Source organism: Hyaena hyaena, unplaced genomic scaffold (assembly GCF_003009895.1).
Source record: "Hyaena hyaena isolate Hyena2069 unplaced genomic scaffold, ASM300989v1 scaffold_1431, whole genome shotgun sequence".
NCBI classification, from domain to species: domain Eukaryota; kingdom Metazoa; phylum Chordata; class Mammalia; order Carnivora; family Hyaenidae; genus Hyaena; species Hyaena hyaena.
Window position 1 is genome coordinate 270931 of NW_024082066.1, and position 27667 is coordinate 298597.

Here is a 27667-nt window from a genome sequence, read left to right on the forward strand (position 1 = left end):
AGAAATAAATAAAACATTAAAAAATTTTTAAAAAAAAGAAACTAATAACCTCCATACATATTTCTTGACTAACTTCTAGCTGAGAGGTCTTCTTCTAGGTGCAAATGTGGTCAGCAAACAACTCTTGCGTTCTCTCATATTCTCTAGTTTACCCCTCAGGATTACCTAGTTTCTATCCTGCCAATTCTACTTGGAAAATGGTGAGATGGCAAAATTGGAGGCAGGGCAAACTGTGAGTGAGGTATAGGAAAAAAGATTTTCTGTTATTCCCTTTCATCTTTGTTCTTCAAACCCCCCCACTCCCAATATAGGAAATATACTCCAGATGTGTGATACCCTCTGAAATAACCATGTAATAGTTTTGTTCTTTTTATTAAAAAAATGACAAACTGTGGTTATTTTTTATTTGCTCTTAGGTAGATACGTAAGATATGTATATTATTTTCCCAGAGATAGATTACATTGAAAATGGATAAAATATTACATCAACATGTTTTCTTGTTCAAAACTTCTCTTTTTGAAGATCATCCAGACATTGCAGCTTTCCTTGTTTGTTTTCTCTCAGAAGATACTGAGTACTTTTCCTTCAGTGTCTCGAAAGAAGTAAGAAAGTTATAACTCAATGTTAAAATTAAATCTGTCTCAAATGAGGGAAGAGAACTAAGTTTGTGTATTACCAACAGCTGAAATTTTTAGCCAAAGGCAGATAATATAAATGGTCAAAAATCCTCCTTCTTGCAAAAGTTCAGAGAACAGGCACTCAGTCTTTGGCTATGGGTAGAGAAGGGACTTCACAGGCATACTGGCTATGCAGCCACACGGCTCTCAGTTTAATGCTCTCTTGTAAACATTTTGAAATTCTTAATAATTTATGAACAAGTAAGCTTGTATTTTTATTTTGTACCAGGCCCTGCAAATTCTGTAGCCAGCTGGCTGTGAGTTGTGATGGAAACTCATTTGCATCAGCCTGGGTTCTCAAATGCTTAGAAACCAAGATAATTCTACCAGCAAAGGACAAGAGTAGAAATGGTATCTTTAATAACTGAATACTAATGATACTGTTTCAGAAAGGGAATGAAGACACAAGAAGAAGTCCTGCCCAGTCTGTCTCCTGTTTCCTGAATTATATCCTCTTTACTATTAAAATAATCAGAATGGGGGCATCTGGGTGGCTCAGTTGGTTAAGGGTCCGACTTGGGCTCAGGTCATGATCTCACGGTTCATGGGTTTGAGCCCCGCATCGGGCTCTGTGCTGACAGCCAGCTCAGAGCCTGGAGCCTGTTTCAGATTCTATGTCTCCCACTCTCTCTGACCCTCCCCTGCTCGCGCGGTCTCTCTCAGAAGAAAAAAAAACAAAACAAAACACAACAACAACAAAAACAAAAACAACATTAAAAAAGTAAAATAAAATAATCAGAATGAAGTCTGGCTTTTCATTTTAGTGGATTCTAAAACAACCTTTTCCTTGCTGGTCAGCTTTTCTCATTGAGTGCTTTCTTTTACTTTCTCTGAAAATAAGTACATTTCTAGGGGCCCCTGGATGGTTCAGTCAGTTAAGTATCTGACTTTGGCTCAGGTCATGATCTTACAGTTTGTGAGTGCAGCCCCATACCGGGCTCCGTGCTGATGGTGCAGTGCCCGCTTGGGATTCTCTCTCTTTTCATCTTCTATGCCTCTCCCTGCATGCTCTCTCTTTCAAAAAATTTATAAATAAACTTTAAAAAAATAAGTGAATTTTCAGAAGAGGGGTCCACCTGATCCTTTTCCGGCTTGACACTGTGAGTATATACTCTTTAGGAGCTTGGGCGCCATAAACAGAATACTTTGGTTTAAATTCCCTTTAGAAATATATATTTTAAAACATTTAATGTTTATTTATTTTTGAGAGAGAGTGAGAAAGAGACAGAGCATGACTAGGGGAGGGGCAGATGGAAAGAGAGACATAGAATCCGAAGCAGGCTCTGAGCTCTGAGCTGTCAGCACAGAGCCTGTCGCAGGGCTCAAAGTCACAAGCCTTGAGTGAGATTATGACCTGACCTGAGCTGAAGTTGGATGCTCAACTGACTGAGTGACCCAGGCGACCCTGGAAATATTATTTTAAACAGTGAGGCCTTGGGTAAGTTTCTTAAGTAATCTCTTCCTGAGCTTTCTTATTAATAAAATAGAGACAATATGAGGCTACAGTACAGATCATACTTCTTGCGGTTGAGGATTCAAATGAGATAATACACGCTGACATTTCACAAGTTCTTGCCACATATTTAGTTATCAATACATTTAACAATCTTTGTCCCACCATTAAGTTCAGCCTTAATGTGAATAATTTCTATATGAAGTATGACACCAATAATTATTTTACTAAGGAACATTTTAATTTCTGATTTATAGCTAGGTTTATATGTGTTGTACTCTCCTTTTTCTATCTGAAGCGGTTTAAATAAATGACTTTTCATAATAATTATTTTATATAGACAAATCTTTTCCTGGTAGTTTCCATTTTTTAAGGTTCTACATTTTTCTTTTTCTTTTTCAAATAAAAGTGAAGCTGAAATATGAAAAAGTGTGCTTAATATTTTTGATATTCATAGCTTGAAACTAAATATAGTACTAGCTTCCATATATTAAATCAATCTACTAGTTACTTCTATGAATCATAAAATACCATTTCACAAATTTTACTTTAGATCACAAAGAACTGATAATATTTTCTTTGCAAAATGAGATTTACATCCACTTTTCTGAGCAAATGGATATGGAAAATAGTACAGGAGAGTGTGGTTGGCAGAGATTCATGGAAAGAAGCTATCCATTTTTTCTCAGAGCCCCAAAAGGGGAAATGTTAACAAGGAGCTATAAGGTAGCAGAGAAATCCTAATGAAGTTCATTTCCCACCAGTCAAAGAGATGAACATTTTAGGAGGCACAGCAATCGATCAGTAGGCTTATTAAATATTAACACATCTTTCTCACTTTCTTCATCAGAGTTTTTGCCAAGTAACTAAGAATTTGACTGCACCAAAGACTTGGATGCTTTCAAGGGCCAGGACAGGCTCAGCAGTCACAGGCAATATTATAATATACGATGCTTCATTTCAGAAATACAAGCCATGACGCTGGGATCATGCTCTCGAGTCTTAGCATCTCCTCCACCCCAGAGCCCCTGCCAACACACTCCTTCTTCAAAGGATCAGCCACTGTTAAGACTAAACACTTGTTACAGGAGATGTATGTTGCTGACAGTGTCCAAAGACAGTCTTTGTGATAGTTGTTTTCAAGCTTCTTCTTGGACACTTGCATCACTCTGACTGAAATTGCAAAGTTACCCTGACTTGCCTCCTAGACATCTTAGGCAAGTAAAACACACAGCCTGGATCACAATTTTCTGATGCTTTTGAAAGCTGTGTCCCACTTGATTTTCAAATGCTTTGGGGGAGCATCAACTACTGTGATAATTTTGTTGTCAGAGTACAAATTCTAACTAAATAAATTTCTTAAGTACTCAGAAAAAGTTTCACCCTTGGGTTCTTAATTCTCTTAGAGAAACCATAATTTGATATTAATTTAAATAATTCTGTACATTGCATCATTACATAACTGTGAGACATATAGTTGGAGACTGTTTTAAATAAACACGTCACAAAATATTTGGGGCTATAAATGTATAATTATTTAGAAAATATTGTTTGCTACTCCTGATTGTGCTTTCAAAACGGTTTTTTTTAAGGAATTTTAAGAATGTAAATTCATGTTTAAATACCTTTTGTCAGTTACCATTTCTCAAAAGTCAAATCCAGACTTCTTCTGGGGACGGTGTCACAATTGGGCCCCTTCTCCTTTGTATTGCCCCCCTACGACAATCAAAGTGGCATATTTAATAGCCCAAATTTATTTTTGTCATATTTAACCTCTGTTATTTTGCTTATTTTACTTCCCTTGCTTGTACTTCCCTTTCTCTTTTATGAAAGAAAGCTTCACCCATGCTCCTGCAGCATAATTGGGAGTCTAATATCTATAAGGCATTATGGTTGGTGATTTTACGTGGATTCACCAAATGAATCTCTGAAACAATGGTTTATTTTAAATATTAAGAGAACTGAAGATTGAATATATTAAATTTATTTCCAGAGGCACAGAGCCATGAAATGACAGAGACTAGATTTAAAACCTAAGTTCAGATTTTTAACTTTTATTCACAGTTGCCTTCAAGCCACCTTAAATTCCATATCCTCTATAAACCCTTTCCTACTAAACCTCGAGTCATTTCCAAACTCTGAAACAAAATGGTCTAAATGATTAGCTGCCAGCTGTGGTCATGTAACATTTCCTCATCCTATGACTGCCTCCTTCTCTATAGGTATGCTTCTTAAATGCAAGAGTTCTGTTTTGTTTTTGTTTTTTTTTAACACCTGCAGTTTTATGTGAGGCTGACTTTTTAAAATATCTTAATAGAGATGAAACAGTAAATGGCATTGTTTCAAGTTGTAAAAATTTCGTCACTTCATTAAGCCCTCTTCCGTTAAAATGCACAATATAGGAAGAATTTTGTTTTTATGTGAGGATACACAGGTACTGATAAATATATGCCTTTATCTAAGGGGCTAAAAAATGGGGCTTTCTTGATACTGAACCTTTGAGTATGTACAGCCATCAAATACAGCTGACAGCACCCATTTGGCTGTGTAGAGTGGCCCATGTGTACACAGGAACTACTGAAGGACTGGTCGAGAGTGTGAGGGTGGGCTGAGAGAGTGGATTGCACAGGAGAGAATGATAGTGGACCCTCAAGATCCCCTTGGTCCAGGCAGTAGTATATTATCAGGCAGATTGCCAGAAAGACCCAAAAAAGAATTGCTACTCATCTGTTCAAATGTGAAAACTAGGCCTCGACTCAGCCCTCAGGGCAACAGAGAAGGTTGGAGGCATCCTGGTGAGTCTTTAGAGCAAGGAGTATATTCAGACTCCAGCACTGGGTTTAACTCAGCCTCTTTTACCCTGTCTGGTAACTTCAGACAAAGTGTAATATAAAGACTAAACGAAATTAAACCAATCTCAGAAGTGTAATTTCACCAGGGGACCATACCTTCCTATTTGTTCCTCTTCATCCCTCTAAAAACTTGCTTAGAGTTTCACATTGTAATAGTTCTTGTTTGTTTTTGTAATGGACCCTGAAGAGAAACAAATGAAATATCCAAGAGTATATTTCCCAGGGATGACTTTGAAAACTGGAAGAACTTAGTCCAATGAATGTTTTCAGAATGAATGAATGATTGCCTGTAACTAGCTAACAAATTAGCAGTAGAAATTCTGTATTTAATTCCTTGGAGGTCATGATAACTTTTGCAGGTCTTTTAAAATGAATTTAATTCATTTCAGAAATCTGCACCTTCCTGTTTGAAGCTCTAGTAATGAGAGATTCTGTAAATGGATGTTGGTGCCAGAGGAACCCCATCAACTCTAGGAATATTCAGATGATCTAAGTGAAAATCCTCCAGCTAATGAAAGGGATGGCTTCAAAAAATGAGCTACAGAGGCAGGCAAATGTGGCAAAACAGCTAGTATTAACCTCCACACAGCAGTGCTTGAGGAATAATAAGTTAAGGACATTAATGTTGGCATTTGTGTGGTTATGGCCTGGCACTACTTCTCAGGCCCAGACCTATATCTTGGTTGGGATAAATACCAAGTAAATGAGTTCAACTTATTTCAGAGATTCATTTAAAATATTTAAGTCTGCATTCCATCTGCAATTGGTATTAAACACATTTAATGCTGTCTGAGATCCATATGGTGAAAGCAACGCATCGGTTAAGAAGAAGTAACTGGGAAAAGGGTAGGTTTTGAGAAATGAGGAAATCATAACTGTGGCAGCTGTGATGTCAGGGAAAGTAAACAAGATGTGAGAAGACAAACCTGAGACAGAGTTCCAGATCCAACTGCCTCTAATTGGGAGCCTTTGGAAACTTTAACTTTTCTGAATTTGAGTTCATTTATTAAATTAGGAAAAAATGATAACAGCTAAGTCAGACTTTTTTTTGATGTGAGGAACTAATAGATAATATCTATGAAAGTCCTTTGTAGTGGTTAAAGTGCATGAAAGTATTAGTGATATGTTCCACATATTTATCATGAGAGACTGACACCAAAGTAGATGAACAAATATCTCCTTCCCTTGTCCATGACCTGCTTCTTTTTATTCGATGGCAAAATGACAATGATTTTATAGGCTGACAGGATTTACATTCTCTGCCCAAAGTGCCAGTAATTACATTTTTAATTTATTGTGTTTTATGTCGAGCAGACCCCTCTTTTTATCCACTTGTGAAACAGAGAGCTCAATGGCAAATACCCTTAGTTGAGGTAACACATCATATGAATGGCATATAAAGCTAGAAGTGACTGACGGCAGATTAATTTCTGATCTCAGGTTTGACAGGAAGGAGTTAAAAAGTAAAACAAAACAAAACTTCAACATCTGAGGTGCAGGGTGGTAAGAAGACAACCAGTATAAAAGGACATTGAATGAAAGCTCCATAAAAATATGAAGACACTTTAAGCAGAGTTCACCCTGTGGTCAAACATTGTTAAAACCTCTTTGACAGATCAAAGAGAAAGTCTAGTTTCCTCAGTATCAAGGAGTTAAAAGAGTTGAGGAAACAAAAATGGAACCTCGAAATACTTTAGTCAAGGCAGGAAACAAGTGAACTAAATGGCTGGGAAACTCTTCCAGGTGGGAAAGTTTAAAGAAGCCACTTTTGAGTCTAGATGAGCAAAGGACACCACAGAAACTGAAGAGTAAACATAGCACAGTGAAGAGGGAAACTTTTACCACTGAGTGATGCTGGTGTCAAGAGTATGTTTAAGATTACCTTAAAGATCAAGGGTAGAGATTCTGTCTGGGCTAGTGGAGTCAGGAGAAAATCTCAGTGTGTGAGGGGAGAGATCAAAGTTAAAACCTCAAAGCTTCCCAGAAAACCACAGACAAACTGGCAGAGGTACGTTTCCTCTGGTTGTGTGTCTCCAGAAACAACATAGTAAGTTGGGGGTATTACGTACATATTCATTAGAGAAAAAAAACCCACCATCCTGAATTATTATATTGTTTTCCAAAATAAGAGGGAAACAAAGCCATGGGCAGCTTCAGCATTTACTATATATAGGTATGTTTTTTATACTCTGATTCAATTTGTACATACAATAGAGCAACTTCCACTTGTGATCAAACCTAAGCAAACTGGATTTTAGATTTCAGATGCAGAGAATTATTTTGAATATGTTTCCACTAAATATGTAGCAGCGAATATACGTATGGGTAGAGAGATCATATGTTCAACCCTTTAACACTAAATGCACAGAAATGCAGAGTTGTTTTTACACCGTGGAATTTATAATCTGACTTCCTTTTCTCATGCATGAGCACACTTCTAATCTATTTTATGGAGATACTTTTTGGGGGGTATTTTGTTAAATTTTTAAATCTCACTTCTTCCACAGTGGAAAACACTGTTGCAGAGAAAACTCAAAATGCTAATGTTTGAGTCCTTCATGGACATTAGAGGACAGCTTAATATTCTAACACTAATATTAAAAATAACAGAGTTCCTGGCTGACTCAGTCAGTAAAGGATGCAACTCTTGATCTCGGGGTTGTGGATTCGAGCCCCCATTGGGTTTATTTAAAAAAATAAAATCTTAATACCTCATGAGCATGAAAATTCTGTCACATATGAAGGCACCAAGGATGGTAGTAAAACACTGAATGGTACTTAATATTCTAGTCCTAACACACTTCTGTCAGTACTGAGATCATGTTTCATGTGACTTGCAAAACATAATAGAACATATAATTATTTATTCAAATAAAATCACATATTTCCAGTATAATGCACTTCTTGTCTGGCTCCAAGATTGTTTTCTGGGCATTTTTCTCCCACATGATTTCTTTGGAGTTTTCACCTGATTTGATCTCTAAATCAGAGCTTCCAACTGACTTAATCTCTGCTATACTTGCGCTATTGACAACCCTGTACTACTGGAAAGACTACTGGAAGCTGTTCTCCTTTATGGCCTTTTGCCTACAGAGAACTCCCAAAATCTAATACTTCTCTGGTTATTCCTATTAATTAATCCTGACTGATGATCCTCTTTCTCTAATGATCCTTTAACTCCTGGTTAAACAGTTGCACTGTCAGTGCAGAACCAGATGTGGGGCTCAAACTCACAAACTGGGATCGTGACCTGAGCTGAAACCAAGAGTAAGATGTTTAACCAACTGAGCCACCCAGGAAGCCTTTAAAACTTGATATCCTAACCCTGGCCATTCTTGTAAATTCGAAAATTAAACTTTCAGCTATTTGTGAGACCTCTCTCTGGTGACTAGATTCAGTATGTCAAAACATAAATCAATAAATTGAACACCAACTTGTTCACTTCTGCAGTTTATGACATTTTTCTTAAAAGCCATCACCATTCACACAGTATTCCAATCTAAAAAGAAACAAAAAACAACAAACAAAACAAAACAAAACAGGGGCGCCTGGGTGGCTTAGTCGGTTAAGCGTCCGACTTTCGCTTAGGTCATGATCTCGCGGTTCGTGGGTTCGAGCCCCGCGTCGGGCTCTGTGCTGACTGCCAGCTCAGAGACTGGAGCCTGTTTCAGTCTGTGACTCCCTCTCTCTCTGACCCTCCCCTGCTCATGCTGTCTCTCTCTCTCTCTCCTAGAAATAAATAAAACATAAAAAAAAATTTAAAAAAAAATTTAAAAAAAAAAACAAAACAAAACAGCAACAGCAAGAGCAAAAAGCTAACTACCCAACCAACCGACCGACTGACCGACCAAAACCAACAAAAGACATTTAATCGTAGACTTCCATTCTCCTCACCCCTCATTTCAAACTTCAAATGGGTATCAGAGCTTTTCATTCTAGTCCAAAATTATTTCTGGAATTTGTCTTCTCTGTCCCATTTCAAGGTACCTGTCAGTCAAATCTTTCACCTGCCTTCAGTGTTTTACCTACACCATCGCAAATGGTCTCCCACCTAATTTTAAACAAGTATCTTTCTGTACTGTGGGTAAGATTATCATCCTCAACTTACAAGTTTGAGCCACGTAATCTCTCTATTAAAGACCTATCACTGATTTGGTACGCCCATAAGATAGAGTCAAAAGACTAATGCATATCAAGCAAAGCCCTCTAAAATCCAGCTTTTCCCAGGTCTCTGACTCTATATCCTTCCTTCACTTCGCTATAACTAGTAGCCTGCACACCCACTGACCTTCTTACACTCCTTTTCTTATCACTCATTCACTGCAGTGTGTCTTTACATATAGGTCTATTTGTCCCAAATTCCCTTTCTGTCTCCAAACTGGTAAACCACTGTTTACCCTTTCAGTTGTCCACTTAGTGAAGTCATATCTGACTCCCAAAGAGAGTTGGTGGTATTCTTTTCCATCTTCCTACATCACCATTACTTTTTCCCTTGAATCATTTTACTCACAGCAGTACCATGATTCATTCACTATTGTCTCTACCTATTTGAAAGGCATATTATAGTCAGCTTTGCACACTTCATGGCTAAGCATTGGATGGTTCTTCTGAAGTTGCATGTATAAGTTGCTAAGCTGGGATCTGACCCCAGGTTTCCTGATCCTATATCCAGATCCATTCCTATTAAAATGGGTTGCCACCCCTGTTCAAGATTACTTGTTCCTTTTTGGCTGTACTGTTAATTACCCAGCACTTTGTTCTCTGGCTGTGCTTGCTCCTTCCTCAAAACAAATTTGACTTTCAATTCACCTGAATTGTGCTCAGTGACTTCACTGCAATGGCAATACTTTCGAAAAGGTAAGGATGTCACAGTAACTTAAATCATTCTTCTGAAGCAGGGACCAGCATATATCTCACACCAAGTATTTGTGGTTAAAATGTATGTGTATAGGTATTTTACACATTTTATTTATTCATATAATGGGTCATTTTGACCACTTTGCTGAGGCACAAACACTGCTAGTAGACACTTTCTTCCCCTACATAGGTATCTTCACCTGTGACACGTGGCTGTAACTGGGTAATGTTAGGATTGTTAGCTGTTGGAGAAGGGGAACATAGGGAAAAGTGATAGAAATGAAGATGAAGGGGAGAATGTCATCATGTTTATGCTTTATCTGGCCTTTTTGCCTCAGTCTGAGTCGTACTGGATTGATGATAGAACGAGGTGTCTCTGTTGTTAGTTTTGTTTGTTTTTTAAGTGTAGATTCAATTATGTTTGTTTTATTTTTCAGCTATGAATTCCATAACACCCATAGAATGTTATACAGATATAAAGTTCTGAAAATATTTAAGTAAAATTGAGCATATTATACATTATCGTTACTAAAAAAATTTGAGACAGGTTTTAGCCATATATATGTGTACATATATATAGGAAGAATACCTATATTATATAAATACATAATGTATAATATACAACATATAACATAATATTGTATGTATTCCTTTGGGATTTAAAATATGTATGTATTTTATAATTTTAATCAAATTAATATTTAAAAGTACATGTGTTATGTGTAAAAAGATATGTGTAGATACATTGAAAGGATTTTCATCTTTTACCAATACCATGTTTTCTTTCTTTCTAAAAGGCAGTCTTTGAATCAAATGTGTGTGTAACGCATATGATTTCTTTAAACCCTCAGGTTTAAGTTCCTCATCTTTAAAATGAGGGAGTGGGAACATAAGATCTAAATATCAAGTTTTGAAATGTTATTACTCTAAGAAAGCCCTCAACAACCGCTAAGACAATGTGAAAAAACAAGCAAACATACCTTTGTCCTTTAGAAACGTCTGTGACATTTGAGGAATCCAGTGAGGATTGCACGTCTTGCTAAATTTTCGATTACAAGAAGTGCAAATGCTCTTAGAGAAGTTTTGGTATGCCATACAGTACATTTCTTTTACCAACTTTGACTACCCAGTGAAGTCTAGACTCTCAAATTCTTCAACATTCATATTCACTGCCTAAGGAAAAACGCATGGGTAGAACAGGGAATGAGAATATGGCATTTAATTATTAAATCAATACATGTGCCTGACTCACAGAAGCTAGGTGCAATTTAAATCTGGTTAAAGGAAGCCAATCATCCATTTTCTGCATCTTTGGAAGCGTGCCGTCTTGCCTTTTGCATTTGAAGGCTTTTGCAGGGTACAACAGTTTAGTGTATAACTAATTAACTAACTAGAAATGAAAACATTTCATTTGTGTCGGGCACACTCTTTGACCTTTTTCTTTTGAACTTTTCAAAAGTATTGTTGCGTGACAGACATTTTCTTTTTACGTGGTTACATAGTGATCTTATAGATTTTACAAACTCCTGCAGGATGGGAGAAAAATGTTAGTGGTTTTTCCTGATCTTCAATGTGCAAAACACCTGTGTTTCTTCTTTATTTTATCTTAAAATCTGAAAATTCTGTGATGAGTTTTGTTTTATTTTTTTATTTTTTTGCCACCAGCAACAGTTTTAGTGAAAGATGTTATTTTACGGTAACAGTAAATTTATGCAAGGTATGATGCTGTGTATTATATACCCATTATCTCATCTAATATTCAAAGCAACCCTAGGAAGTATGTATTATTAAGGTAGCCATTTTGCAGATATGCAGAGATTATCAAAAGAATATTCCAAGTTCTCATATACTATAAATACTGTTGCTGGACAATACAAAGTTGGACATGAATGTTCACACACCACCGTTCATTATAGCTAAACTTGTACTGACCGCAAAGCTCACTCTCAGAATCATCAAGCTCAGGGCTTGCTGTGTATCCATAAATCCATATTTGGGTCTTTTCTAATGCATGCTTAGATGGATAGAGAACCTAGTTTTCAATTGTAGCTGCAGAGGATGGAAGAATACTCAACACTGCATTAAAGCCGGTTCAAGAGAACTATCCTTCGCCAAATTTCCAGCAGATTTTGTTTTCTCTAAATGCCAGAATCACTCTTTACATACGTCCCACAGAATGTTTCTGCTGGTTTTCCTTTCCTGTCTGTGGTTTCACTAGTGAGGGGTGTGCAAGCATCCTGCCACTGTGATTGAAACTCTCACTCTCTGTGTGCTCTATGTGTGTGGTTCTCCCAAACCTTCACAAAAGACTACAGAAAAAGGAATACAGAACAAGAGGGTACTTCTTTTTGGCTTTGACAAGAGTCCACTCCTTACCTTCATGATAGGCAAAATTGAGTTGACTTCCCAGGTAGGAGAGTAGCATTGCCGATAGTGTTCATACAGTTTTTATTTCCCTATGAGTTGACCAGAAACCGTTCTGTGATATGGGCAAATTTTATCTCAAAGCACATATTTGCTAAGGAATGAAGGATGCATATATTATTAAGAAGGCATCTTTCTCTTTAAGGTAAATGAATGTAGAGAGTTTGACTTAATGTAATACAGACAATAGAATGCACTTATATTCTGAGTGGCTTTCTCGAAGAATTCCCAGGAGCTTTGCAAAAATTAAAAATTCTTAACAGCAACATCAAACATCAGTTACTTTGGTTTAGATTTTGAAAAGAAATTGATTTAACATTTTAGATCTCCAGTGGGGATTGCCTCTGTATTCAGGAAAGCTGCCGTTAGAGGCAGATATGCCATATGACCAGCAGCTGCTGATGTAGGCAAAGCCTTTTATAGTTTCCAGGAAATCACAAAGATACTTCCATAACAACTGTAGGCATTGACCAAGACAATCTGTGAGAGTCGAAGATGGGATTTTAAATACACGGTTATTAGTACAAGGGGAAGTTTACACAAGTGTGCTGGTACTGTTCTTATCCATCCTTATCTTTGTAATTGCTACTATTTCCATAGAACCAGAATACCTTGAAGATGATGTGAAAAATGAGACAATATGCCTATAGCAAACTCAGCCTTGTGCTTACAATGTCAAGTATCACACCTGTCCTAATCAGCTCATTGATATGGAACCAGATAGAATAAATATTGCAGAGGTCAGTTTCAGTATTCATAATCTCACAAAACTAACTATACTTGACAGTTTGAGTAGCTTTTGTGAATGCTAAAGCTTTTTTTTTCTTAGAAGGGCACAGAAAATAGAGGATATTCTCTACCTATCTCTTTGTAAAAATAACTTGATAAGAAATAAGAAAGGAGGAACTTAAGAAACCAGAATAGAAAGAGAAAAGATCAAATTAAAAAACCAATGAATACCAAAAAGCTTTTTATTCACATTTGGGTGAAACAAATTTCTCAAGTTATTAGGAAGAGAAAAGAAAAATTATATGAATAATTTTAGGTGTTGGAATTGAGGATATTGCTGTATAATTAAATAATATCTGTATACATCAATGTCTTTAATTCGTGTCATGCACACACATAGACACACATGTGCATGTGCGAACGCACACACACACACACACACACACACACAAAGGAGAGGGAGAGAAAAGGCAGGTGAAACTTATAGTGGGTGGTGTAGGGAATGTTATTTTATTTAGCCCTAATAATTCATACAGCAACTAATTGAGTTGTAATTGCCTGAGAAGAATGACTTCAGTGTTTCATAGCATAAAGTCCAAGACCAAATAGATAAAGTAAGTGATTCACCAATGCTTGTTGAATAAAATGGATATAATAATTGTTACCTGAATCCCTGATAGTTGGTTATCTTTACCTTAAGATAAAAATTTCTTGGGATAAAATAGTATTTTCAACAAACAGTACTGGAACAACTGGTATACTTACTTCACACTATATACAAAAAATAACTCAAATAGTTCAAAGACATGTATGTATGAGCCAAACTTATAAAACTCTTAAAATAAAACACAGGTATAATCATTCATTGACCTTGGATTTGGCAATGAATTCTTAGGTATGACACCAAAAGGACAAGTAAGACAAAAAAGGTATAGATACATTGGACTTCATCAAAATTAAAATTGTGTGTCTTTAAAAAGGCACCATCAGGAGACTTAAAAGACAATCAACAGAATGGGAGACAATTTTTATAAATATCATATCTGATAAGGTATCTAGCATACATAAAGGAGAATTGCAACTCAATAAAAAAAAGGCAACACAATATTTTAAAAGTGGAAAGTATCTGAATAGACATTTTTTTCCAAAGAAGGTATGTAAATGTCCAAGAAAAATACATATAACGATGTTCATCATTAGCCATAAGGGAATGCAAATTCAAATCACAGTAAGATACCACTTTATAATCATTAGGATGGCTAAAAGATAAAAGATAAATAATAAATAGTATTATCAAAGATGTGGAGAAATTCTAGTACTCATATACTGCTGGTGGAAATGTAAAATGGTGCAGCTGCCTCATGAAACAATCTAGAAGCTCCTCATAAAGTTAAGGATAGAGTTACCATATAATCCAGTAGTTCCACTCATAGGTACGTACACATGAGAATGAAAACATACATTCACACAAAAATGTATGAATGTTCATAGCACCTGTATTCATAATAGCCAAAAAAGTAGTGGAAACCGAAATGTCCATCAGCTGATGAATGGAGGTATACAATGTGCTCTCTTCATACAATGGAGTATTATTTGGAAATAAAATGGAATGAAGCATTGTTACATGTTGTAACATAAATGAATCTTAAAAACTTTGTGGTAGGTGAAGCAAGCCATGACAAAGGCTATGTCTTGTATGGTTCTATATAGAAGAAATGTCCAGAATGTGCAAATCTAGCGAAAGAGAAATTGAATTGGTATTTGCCTGAAACTGAGGAGTAGAGAGTGGCTGCTAAAAGGTATGGGGGTTTCTTTTGAGGTGATTAAAATACACTATATTGTGTATGGTGATGATGCAGAGCTCTGAATATACTAAAAGCCATTGAATTGCCCACTTTAAATGTATGGTATGTGAATTATATCTCAATTATACTGTTACAAAAATAAAACAATATAAGTAAGTATTGTAGATATTTCACTGACAGCTTAAATAGTCTCTTTGGTATAAGGAAAGCAAAACCAGATGCAAAGTATGAAAAGATTATCAAAAAGTATTATTCTGGAAATAGAAATGTCATTACTACTGAATTGTCTTAGAACAGGTTTGCACATTTATCAAAAATAAACATACTCTAACATGTTAATTAGTCCCTCCTCATTAGGCAGGATTATAATTTTAAAAAAGCAAAAACAAAACAAGAAGAAAGAAAAAAGAAAACAATTTGTACTGACATTAATTAACCTTACCTAGTGTTTCACAAATTTCTCATTAACCATCAATAGGCCTGCCCAAATTGTTCAGAGGCTCAAAAATATTTATTACCACCTGTTAAAAAGCAAATCAAATGGCATGGCCTTCTGGATGTAACATAGGAGTCAGATTAACATGCCATATACAATGTTTTGGAAAATATGGTAGAATTCAGGAATCAAAGAGCAAAACCAGTTATAAAAGGACATCCAAAAACATAAGCTGATATAAATCGGATGAAGCTATAGGAAATACAAAAGCAATACTTATAAAAGTTAGTTGTATAGTACCACCCCCAGCCAAAAATATAAATAAATAAATAATAAAAAATAAATAAATAAATAAATAAATAAATAAAGAGTCTAGCTGCTACTGGCAAGCTATAAAACACAATGAAGAAACATTTTCCACCACACTTATCTGCACGCAAGACAATAACACTAACCCATCTGCAGTATGCTATGTCATATTGCAATGTCTAGTTATTCTGGATTTGGAGAGGGCTTGCTCCCTCAGCAGATGCATCTGCAACCTGCCCCCCAACACATTCTCCTGAGGTAGAAGAAGTGCAAGAGAACACAACATTCTCTTTCATATAAAGCTATATATTCAAAAAGAAATAACACATTGAAAATTCTCGTTTCTAAGGAGATGTTCATAGAATAAAGGACCATAAGAATCACAAGGTATTTTTACATAACCATAAAAAACAATATGTAATCGATTATAATATATTGATTACATCAGACAACTGTGGCCACTTTAACAGTTTTCAATGTATTCCCACTTCTCTTATTCAATTTCCTCTCAACCTAGAGAGCAGAGCTGAGCATTTTACAAACAAAGAAAGGAAAGCTTCAATAGGTTAAATTATGCTTCTGATGCTGAAGTAGGAGCGCACATGTATGCGGAAGGATTCCAGTGGGAATACAAAGTCATAGGAGGGAAATGGAAAGATGAAGCATGTTCCTGCAGCTTAAATTCTTCACCAAAACAAATAGAAATATACATAGAATCTTGTTTTAGTCCAAAGTGTGTGTGTGTGTGTGTGTGTGTGTTTCCTATATCATGATATATAATCCATTATGCAATAAAAGAACAAACTATATATATATATGTATGTGTGTATATACATATGTGTGTATATATATATATGGAGAGAGAGACAGAGAGATAGAGACAGAGAGACAGAGACAGAGACAGAGACAGAAAGCCCTTTCCTTTACTCATGCTGCCTCTGCTCTCAGTGTCTCCCATAAAGCAGTCATTCCTTCATCTTGTGAGTCAAATCGCATCTCTGTTCAAATCATCAGATGTGTTCTTATCTCAGAATCAAATCCAAAGTTCTTCACATGGTCTAAAGATGTATAAGATCAAAGTCCCTAATAATGTTGTGACCTCAGTTCCTGTCACTGGCTGTCATCACTCCTGTCCAGCCATGCTAGCTCTGGCCTCCTCCCTGTTGCTCCACTATAGCAAGAATCCTCAGCCTTAGCACCTTTATAATGACCGTTCTTTCTGCCCAGAATTTTCTCCCTTCGCATATCCACTTGGGTTTCTCCCTCACTTTGTCCCAAATGCTTTCCTGAGTACCCTGCCTAAATACTAGATAAACAAAAACAACTCTCCTGCTCTTTCCCTACTATGTATGTATTTATATTACCCATAAGGATCTGAAATGATGTATAATGTATCTGGTTAGTATCAACCACCACTTAGAATATAAGCTCTATGCGGGGAAGGCCTTGATCTGTTTTTATCCCCAACACCTATTATGCTTGGAATAAAGAAGGCATTCAATGAGTATTTTTTTAATTGAGATGTAATTGACATAAAACTCTATATTAGTTTCAGGTGTACACCATAATAATTCAATATTTGTGCATATTGTGATATAATAAATCTAGTTAACATCTGTTACCATACAAAGTTTCAAGTTGTTCTCTTTTTTTTTTTAAAATAGAGTCAATACAAAAGTGAAATCATATAGTATTTGTCCATCTCTGGTCTTTCTGTGACTTATTTCACTTATAATCTCTTCAAGATCCACCCATGTTGTAGCAAATGGCAAGTTTCCCTTCATTTTTTATAGCTAATAATATTATATATATATATATATAAATTTTTGGCTGGATGAATAAATGGTAAACAAAGTAATAACAATCGTTATATCTATTATTCTAGTCACAACACCACTTATTGGTAGGTATATTTAGTCTCATTTTATAGGCAGACAGATTGAGGGTCAGAAAAATTCTAAGTGTCATGACCAACAATCTATAGTTAATATACTATAGAGCTCATTTTTTACTCAGATTTGATTCCAACATCCCTGCCATCTGTTTTCAGGTTGGTTTATTAAGCCCTGATGTTTCTGAGCCCCAATAGTTGTCTCTATTTAAAACCTATGATGAGATAGGGGGCCTGGGTGGCTCAGTCAGTTGAACATCCAACTCTTGATTTTGGCTCAGGTCATGATCCCAGGGTTGTGGTATCAAGCCCTACATTGGGGTTCCAGTGTCAGGCTTTATGCTGAGTGGAAAGCCTGCTTAATTTTTTTTCTTTTTGCCACTCTCCTCTCTCTCTCTCTCAAATAAATTTTTAAAAATTTAAAAACTTATGATGAGGTAACTAATCATTTTCTCACTTTCTTTTCTTTTCTTTCTTTTTTTTTAGTGAATGTTCAGTTTTCAAAGCTCTCTACTCAGTGTTGTAAGATATGCAGAGTTGAACAAAACACATTCCCTTCCTTGAGTGCTTATATATGAAATACAAATGGAAAATAAAATGTTAGATACAGTATTTACATTTTGTGATACATTTCAGAACAATTTAACTTGAATCAGGATATCTTAACATCCTCGAATACAATGTAAAAGTCAAAAGAAAACTTGGAGGCTTTTCAAAGCTGAAATATCTTATGTATAATCAGTGTATGACAGCTTTTATATTTGGAGACCTGAATTCTGCCACTTAGAGCCTACTAACTTATACTTTGCACATATTTGAAACAAGCCTTCCTCCATTCTTTCCTTCCTTCCTTCTTTCATTCCTTCCTTCCCTCATTCCTTCCTTCCATTTTTATAGTTTTAAGTATATTAGAAAGAAAAAAGTGAAAAACAGGCAGCTAAATTAAGTGCTTATATACAAGTGACATAAGAGAACTGATCACCTGATAGTAAGATAATTGAGGGGAAAAAAACCTGACAAACTAGCATAAATACCCTAAAACTCAAATGCCATGAATCATTGCTGGGGCAATATGCATACCTACCTCCCCTTGCAGACAGGGAGTCAACAGGTAAAATAACATGTGTTACCAAAGCATTGGAATTGAAATGAGAAATCTCAATATTTGATAAATTTTTCTACAAGACTACCTTTTATCTTATAAATATGGTAAGTGAAATGTCATAGTTCTGTGGGCACATGTGACTGTATACATTCTACTAACAAATGAAACCTTTTGATGAAAATATCTCAAACGTATCAAGTATCTTGTTATATAGAAATGAAATGTATAGCACCACACTATAATTCCTTAATGGATTATTTCATTGCTTTTATTTTCATGTTTACTGTTTATTTTAAAGGTAGCCCTTCAAAATAATGGCCCAGTTGAGGTAATTAATGTTGAATTGCAGTGGAAATCCAATTGAATTACTTGTGACATTCACATTAATACTAAATGAGTTCACTGTGATTAATGCTGTTAAATAGATACCAGAGGAATTAATATTGATTAGGCAATTATTTTAAAGTGTTACTGTTTATTGCAATTTATGCCGACTTCTTTTTTTTAGTAAACCTTTCTTTATTGGCAGCTGTGTAATCACACAGGAAGCCTGAATTGGGAGCACAAAGTTGTGTTTTGTTTTGTTTTCTTGCATTTAAGATGGTAAAATGTGAAGCCTCCTTTTACACTACTCTCATGGTAGCAGCTCCAAGTACACCAAGGCTTTCGGCCATTTTGTGCTTCGGCTTAAAACCCTCCCCAGATACAGTGTTCCTATACCTCCTTTGTGGTTGTTAAGTTGTCCCTGTCCTTAAAACCTGTGTCAAATCCTATCACCTACATGATACCTTCTGTAACTGCTCAGTGAATTATCACATCTGCACAGTATTTTACAGGAGCCAGAGCACTTATGTATCATTTGATATTTAAGACATGATAACCTAATAGCCACTCACATTTTCATATTTACTTATAAAATATATAACACAGAAATATTTTCACTAATGAGAATATTTATATAGCATGAGTATACTTATACCCCAATTATTATTAAACCAGTCTACAGTTACAGTACATAGGTATGTTTTTGTCAGTCCATTGAGATAGAGGAAAATAATGATGATTATTTCTATGCTTATCACACACCTGAGTGGGACTTTTCACAAGAATGCAGAATGATACACAATGTAAGCCTCCACTCCTGAGATCTGGAAAACTGAGAAGCTAGGGGCCTATCTTTGAACTTCAATATGTTTTGTGTGAATGTATGTTAAATAATGTTCTCAGGTAGTTATGGAAGCATTTTTCTGATCTTTTGGCAAATGATAAAAGCACATAAATTACTGAGAACGCAACTGTAAAAAATGGAACATTTTCATTCGGAAACTGTTGGTTATTACATGATAGCAGAAATTCCTCTTTTTTAGCAATACTTGTGAGTGAATTATCTTCCGCAGATGATACCAGGGAAATGTTGCCTCAATAGCAGAAGGAGAACATTTAGGAAGAGAGCTACCTTCTATACCATATATTACATTTGAGAGAAAGAGAGAGAAAGAGAGACAGAGAGAGGAGACAGAGGCAGAAGAGAGACAGAGTGACAGACATTAAGAGATTTATTATTTACTTTAAGGAATTAATTCTTGTTATTATGGGGACTGATAAGTCCCAAATTTGTAGGTACGACAGGCTGGTCGGCAGGAGTTAATGCTTTGTCTTTAGCCAGAATTTCTTCTCCTCCAGGGAATCTCCTTATTTATTCTTAAGACCTCAACTGATTGAATGAGGCCCACCCACATTATCAAGGATAATCTCCTTTACTTGGAGTCAACTGACTATATATCCTAAGGGAATCTGCATTAAACCTTTACAGCAAAATGTAGGTTGGTGTTTTATGAATTACTGAGTACTGTAGCCTAGCCAAGTTCATACATGTAACTAACCAGTAGAAAAAGTTTTCCTTCCTTCCTTCCTTCCTTCCTTTCTTCCTTCCTTCTTCCTTCCTTCCTTCCTTTCTCTTTCTTTCTTTCTTTCTTTCTTTCTTTCTTTCTTTCTTTCTTTCTTTCTTTCTTTCTTTCTTTCTTCTTTCTCTTTTTTCCCCATTTTCCTTAATATAATTAATGATTATTTTTTATTTTTTTCTATTTTTTTAAATTTTTCTAAATCTTGATGCTGGCATCTTTGCTTTTGTCATCTGGAATAATTTTTATTAGCATCAATATAGTTATCCATCTTTCTTAAAACCTTCTTTTCTTCCTATGTTCAGGAATGATGTTTCTTGATATTTCTTCTGTAAGGAGTCATATCAATCATTACAATCATTATAAAGAAAAAACAAAATACTCTTTTAACTTTTTTATATCTTTAAACATCCTGAGAAGTAGTGATGATAATGAAGAATAGACATAATGATAAAATGGTTCACTGAGTAGTTTGTATAGGAAACAAAAAATATTCTGATATTATGTACATGAAAATAGTTTTTAAAATTGTTTAATGCTTATTTACTTTTGAGAGAGAAACAGAGTGCAAGCAGGTAAGGAGCAGAGAGAGGGGAAGGCACAGAATTCAAAGCAGGCTCCAGGTTCCCAGCTGTCAGCACAGCGCTCCACGTGGAGCTTGAACTCATGAACCGTGAGCTCATGACCTAAGCCGAAGTTGGACGCTTAACCCACTGAGCCACCCAGGTGCCCCAATACTTTTTGATGCCTAAGATAATTAATACCAACAATCAATTGCTTCTCTTTAAATCATATTTTGGCCTTCAGATACTTTCTAATAAAAGCTTGTGAGCAAAGCACTTGCTTATTAAAATATATTCTCAGGTTATGCTTCATATACGGATTGATTTGCATTTTTTATTGATTCTCTTTTTCTCCAGGCTTTAATAGATTTGCTGAAATTAAGTATGTTTCCCAACTTCAGGGAGTTGCTCTAACATTTTGATATACTCTTATCGTTCTCAAAGGAAAAAATCCAATCACTCACACAAATGCTCTCTGTTTATGTCCATGTAAAATTCCTCAATTTAACTTCAAGAAATGCTTAATGTGTTTCCATAGGTACCATGGTTTAATACATTTTTCTAGCCAGGAGTATATTTAAACGGAGAGTAGTTTGTCTTGTTGTCACAACAGAAAGCTGTTATTTCCCTTGTCTTTGCATGATCGTGATGCAGTGAAGAAAAAGATTAGGAAAAAAAGAGAACTATAAGTGGCAAAACCCAAAAAGGAATGCCTCCTGGCCTTACACAATAATAGAAATACCCACAGGGAAGGGCCATTCAAAGATCACTCTCAATTTCCAGCTAATCAAAATAAGCAGCAATGGAAAGTGGAAACATTTGTAATCCATCTCTAGGATTTGGATTATGCAGTAACTCGTGGTTACAAAACATATAGAATCAATAACAGTCTCATCCACAAGAGAGAAATATTTACAATCTTTTAAGAAAGAATAAACTGAAGAACACTGAAGCAAGTCTGCTCCTTTTGAAAGTAGGATTCTTATCTCCAAAGCATAACTGCTTTGCTACAAATCTTATAATATCTTCCACGGCATATGTGCAATAACTGATCTTAAGAGATACATAGTATTATGTGGCTGAGTATCTCTGGGAAAAATCCAGCTCTTAAAGTTAAAACGTAGTTTGAGGCTTATCAGGTGATATTTATGGCATATCTTGTTAGAGGAGAATTATCGTTGCTTCCATTAGTGATTAGTGCACCAGAAGCTAAACCTTTTATGCCTTAAAGAATTCATTCTGTTACCATTAGCTTATTATTATTTCATTCTTTTCTTTTAGTATTATCAGTACACTGACTGCTTTCATTTCATCAAGTTAATGCACTAGCTGTTATTGCTAAATTTCCCTCCATTATTGCTTAGATTAGAATTTTTCCTAAAACAGCTTGGTAAGTGAGTGGAAGAGAAAGTTTCTCTTCATTTGCCTACTATTCTTTTCTTAAAAATAAGTGGAGGGGAATGTTCACCTTGTGTTTATTTCCCTGTCTAAGTAGGCAAAGCCATGCTTCACCAATAACACATAAATTATATGATGCATATGATGTTGCTAACACTGCCATTATCACCTTTACCAAATCCCTTTTTTTTAGGGGGGGGGGGACTGAAGATGATCGTATCACTTTCATGTAAAATGTTGTTTCTGCCATAGTGTTCAGTTCTGCAAGATTTCCCTCCCATATATGGTAAAATTATATTCTTTAGACAAAACTGACTTTCTGTCTCACTTAGAAATACTCTGTTCTGAACTATTTGATTTTATTATTAATGATTTTTAGCCTTTAAAAATTGTATCATTAGAGTTAAATAGCCAGACTGTGCCCTGGGTGATGAGTACCATCATCCTGAAAACAACCATTGCATGAAATCTGTGATGTTGTGAACTCAGCTTACATGGGGATAGTATTGGTAATATTTCCAGTCCATTGTTGTTTTTTTTGGGTAGATGTAAAAAATGGATTTTGTACACTTAGTTGTGTTTCTTATATAGTTTATGTAATGATATTTTGAAAATATAATCGCTTTTCTCAAAGTTTACAGTTGTTCACAAGGATTACACCCATTATTATTTTTCAGGTAGAATCCATTCTCATGAGCTTAGTTTATGAGGCCTATCATTGCACGGCCCCTGCCTGTACATTATCTCTGATCTTCTCTCATCAGCATCCCTTACTCTGCTGCTGTCCAGCCACGTGGAGCCACTTGCAGTTCCAGAAAGCCCACGTCTCACTGCTTTCTGGTTTTTCTACATATCATTCTTTCTGCTGTGAAAGTAGTTAAATGAGGAAGCCCATAAATGCCTCAAGGTTAAGGTACCAAAAGCTAGGGACAACCAGTCACAAACAGCCAACAAACCTTGCTCCAATAAGGCAAGTTGCCTAAGCTATAGCCAATCAAGTAATTTCCTTGCTTGACTTCCATGTCTTCCCTCTCAAAGTCTTGCCACTAGCTCCTGTCAGTGGAGCTCTGCTAACCAATTCTGGGTCTGGTACTGACTGATTCGAATCGATTTTTGCTCCAACAAACTCTTAAGAATTGTAATATGCGGGGCGCCTGGCTGGCTCAGCCGGTTAAGCGTCCAACTCTTGGTTTCAGCTCAGGTCATGATCTCTGGGTTTGTAAGTTCAGGCTCACATCGGCTCTGCGCTGGAAGCACAGAGCCTGCTTGGGATTCTCTCTCTCCCCCTCTCTCTGCCCCTCTCCTGTTCACACAGTCTCTCTCAAAAATAAATAAATAAACTTAAAAGCCTTTTTTAAAAAATGTAATACACTACAGTCTTTTAAGACTACCTATGACATTTTTTCCCCTTTTCCTTTGGCTGGTTAATTCCTTTTAATTCTTAGGTATAGGCATAAAAATAACTACCACAGAAGAATGTTCTTTTTCCTTCCAAGACTGAATTAATTGCATCACCTTGGTTTTCTCAGGGACTTTGTCTTCAGTTCCTTTATGGCACTTATCAAATGAAATCGAACCTGCCTGTTGTTGAGTGTCCTTGCTGTTCACTACTGCATACTTAGCACCTAGCATGTGCCCTAGCATTGTAGGTAGGAAATCATTATGGTTGGGTGAATGAATGAGTGAATGAATGAATGTTTTTGCTTTGTAATGAAATATATGCTATACACATGAGCAGACAGTGGCTCCTTCTGCTCTATAACAACAAAAAAATGTCGTATTCTCACTTCTATCCCACCCCTTTATTTTGATGCATTATCTCAAAATATTTTGGAGTCATGACTATAGGAGGTATCACTTTAGACTATCCTGACAACTGATTTAAAAATACACTTGATGAAATGTGTTCAGAAACACATAGCAATATTTTTGGAAAGGTTTAACTTCTCATCTTTTATTCAATTAATGAAGCATTTATATCCATGAGTACCCCTGCTGTTAAGTGGTTAGCTTTCTCCTTTAGCTTTAATTAAGTGTCTTCAGTTAAAAGAGACTTTTTTTTAAATTTGTTTTTAATCACAAACAAGTGAAAAATATCCAGATTCCCTTGAGGTATTTTCCCAAGTTTTTCAACTATAGTTAAATAGAACAGTTGAACTATAAACTGTTGTGGAAGCATTCTCTCACTTTCACAGATTTGACTTCTTGGGATACTTGCTGGAATATTTGGTCACGATTGATCTACAACTACCTACCTGTAAAAACTAGAGCTTTTTCCTTCAAAACATTTATTGCATAAAATGAAACTGCTACTTACTTTGAATTTAGCTAAAATACCATGGGCAGAAGTGACTCTGTGGAAGAGGCACTTTGAACTCCATGGAAAGCCATGTACAGAGAGTTTGATAAACTCTTTCTGAAAGTAACTTGCTTGTATTGCTCAGTTTCATGTTTTGTTTTCTTTATAAACATGGGGATTCTATAGGCCTTTCTTTCAAGAAAAAAATCAAAAATCAAAATGCTGTGTCATTGCCCTAGTGTTTACAAGCTTGAAACTTTGTGATCCTTTCATGGATGAGAAACAATTCTTGGTTAATGAATAGTGTTAAGCATTAAAATGAAAAAACACACTCTATTTACTCTGCATTCTAATGCTACAGAGGTAGAATGAAGAGCTTGAACATTGGATTTTAAGACCACTAACAATGTGTGTGACGTGTAAATAATGAATTAATTTCCAAGTTTTTTTTTTAAGGAAATACAGTTTTAAATGAAATCATAATCAAGTTTTAATTATACATTTCACTTGGATGTACCCAATACATATTCAAATCATATAAAATTATACAACAAAATGTTTAAGATAAATTTGGCTATAACTTTAGATGAAAATAAATGAAAACTACCCAGATGTGGCTTCTAAATAGTCCATGTGTTCTCTGTTCTAGCAGTGCCAATATCGTTTAGGAATTTATAATAGCATATTCCTTAAGTGCAATACTTCATGTTGTAAATCACTAATCTAAAATTCATTATTCTACACTCAGATGCATTTTTGGATCATTTATAATGATCTCTTCTAAGAAGCTGTTGTATATGTTGATAATCTGTGCACCTCAGATCCCATTTGTATAATGCTCTCTTCCTGTCTCTGCTAATTACCTTGAAGTATGGATTTCTGTTTGCTTCCTAGAGTTCCTAAGTCATCTCTTCTCATTTTGGGATCCAATTCTGTGGTTGGATCATCTGCAACCTTTCAGAATATTTGGCTCTATGCATCACCCATGTCCATGGGTGTTCATGGGTGTCCATGAACTTCTCCCTTGATCAATGACACTACTCTTTCCTGAGTTTCTCATTCTGCCTTACTGACCAGATCCCCAGAGGTTTTATTCTAGCCTTTTCTTTACCCTGCCTCTCTTCTCATAGCTTCAATTTCTTCCAACAATAGACATATCTTCAATTGATGTCACTTTCTCAATTTTTTTTCTTATGAGTTTTACAAATGAATTGCAAATGCTTGCTTATAATCTCCATGTAAAACCAGCATGTTCTCATTATGTCTCTCTTCCCTTTTTGTACCAAAAATCTATCTTCTTCACCAGGACAATTACAAAACTATCTTCCTAGCCACTCAGGTTAGAAGCTTCCAAGTTATTTATTTCTATCCTCACTTTCACGATCAACTTTAAGTTTGGTCAAGTAGTCTTTGATGGTTATCGTCTTTTTCATTCCCACTCACTCTTACATATTTTCATCTTTTGTCTATTGAACTATAGGAGGCAGGAGCCTCCTAAACATTCTACAGGCTACACAGGTATTCACTCCTCAGAGTATCCTCCATTCTGTCACCAGCTATCTTTCCAAAATGCCAATTTGGTCATATCATCCAACTGCTCCCCCGAAAATATCCCCTGATGCCTTACACCCATCCCCTCCCTCTCCCCAAATATCCACACTGCATAACAAGGGCTGATGAAACCTGGCTCCAATCTTCTCATTTCATATTTATCTTCCTATTTCTTTATTCATATCAAACTTCCCAAATACCTTATATATTTTTTAACTTTATTTATTTATTTTGAGAAAGCAAGAGTAGGGGTGGAGTAGAGAGAGAAGGAGAGTGAGAATTCCAAGCAGGCTTTGCACTGTCAGCTCAGAGCCCCATGTAGGGCTCAGTCTCAGAAACTGTGCAATCATGACCTGAGCTAAAACCGAGAACTGGTCGCTTAACTGAGCCACCCAGGGGTACCCCAATTTCTCTGTATTTTCCATTCTTTTCATTGCATTTCCTGAATCTGGAATTTAGTTACCTTTTTCATTGCTTAGCAACACTTCTTACCTAATATCTCAAACAAACTCCTATGGGTCTGTTCTCAAGAAGCTTTCCTCAAACCCTATTATATCTTCTCCAGTCAATTTCTGAAGTCAAAATTAATTTTTCTTTTCTCTGGGTGGACAAAGGAAGTTGCTTAAGTCCCTTTGTTTAGCATTTACTTCATCTTGAGTTATACTAGGGTTAACTGCTTATATGTCTGTCACCACAACTAGATATTAACACTATTCATGTGTAAACTTCACAAAATCTAGTTGATGAATACATGAACCAATAATCATAAAATACTTAAGTTAGAATTAATAATACTTTCCCTCTTTGCTTCTTATTCCCTTTTTTACAACATCGTTAAACTATTCAGTATTACATTATCAGGAAGTTCCGATGGGAACTTGACATTTATAAAACACACTTTGGAATACTTTAGCCTTTTCTGACTATAATAAAACCATTTGGGAAGCACTTGAGTGACTCAGTTGGTTGAGTGTCCAACTCTTGATTTTGGCTCAGGTCATGATCCCGGGGTCATGGGATCGAGCCTCACATCAGGGTCAGTGCTAAGCATGGAGCCTGCTTAAGATTCTCTCTCTCTTTCTCTCTCTCTCTCTTCCTCTGCCCCTTTTCCTACATCATGTTCTCTCTCTCTCTCTCTCCCTTGAAAACAAAACAAAAACCATTTGGTTATTTTACAAGAGGCCTCTAGAGAGGTGACATTTTCAAGAGCTCTTGATGGGATGGAGAACCATGTAACTCAAAAGTCAATTGAATGAAAGGTTTGTGGATTCTGCTGACTTACTCGATTTGGACTAGACCACCATTTAGTTGAACAAGTTCATGAAACCTTGTCAGGTCACAGAAACAGGGCCTGAAAAGTATTAGACAGGTTGTTCAGGTCCCAACCCCATTCCTGGATTTAGAAAAGAACTGAAG

General features: G+C 35.9%; 1 long non-coding RNA gene across 1 annotated transcript; it reads right to left on the reverse strand.

Moving 5' to 3' along the window:
* Positions 1 to 451: 451 nt before the first annotated feature.
* Positions 452 to 27667, reverse strand: LOC120225566. Its single transcript, XR_005526832.1, has 3 exons — positions 27534 to 27667; positions 10821 to 11013; positions 452 to 593 (listed from the first exon to the last, which is right to left on the reverse strand). It is a non-coding gene; the product is annotated as an uncharacterized LOC120225566 (long non-coding RNA).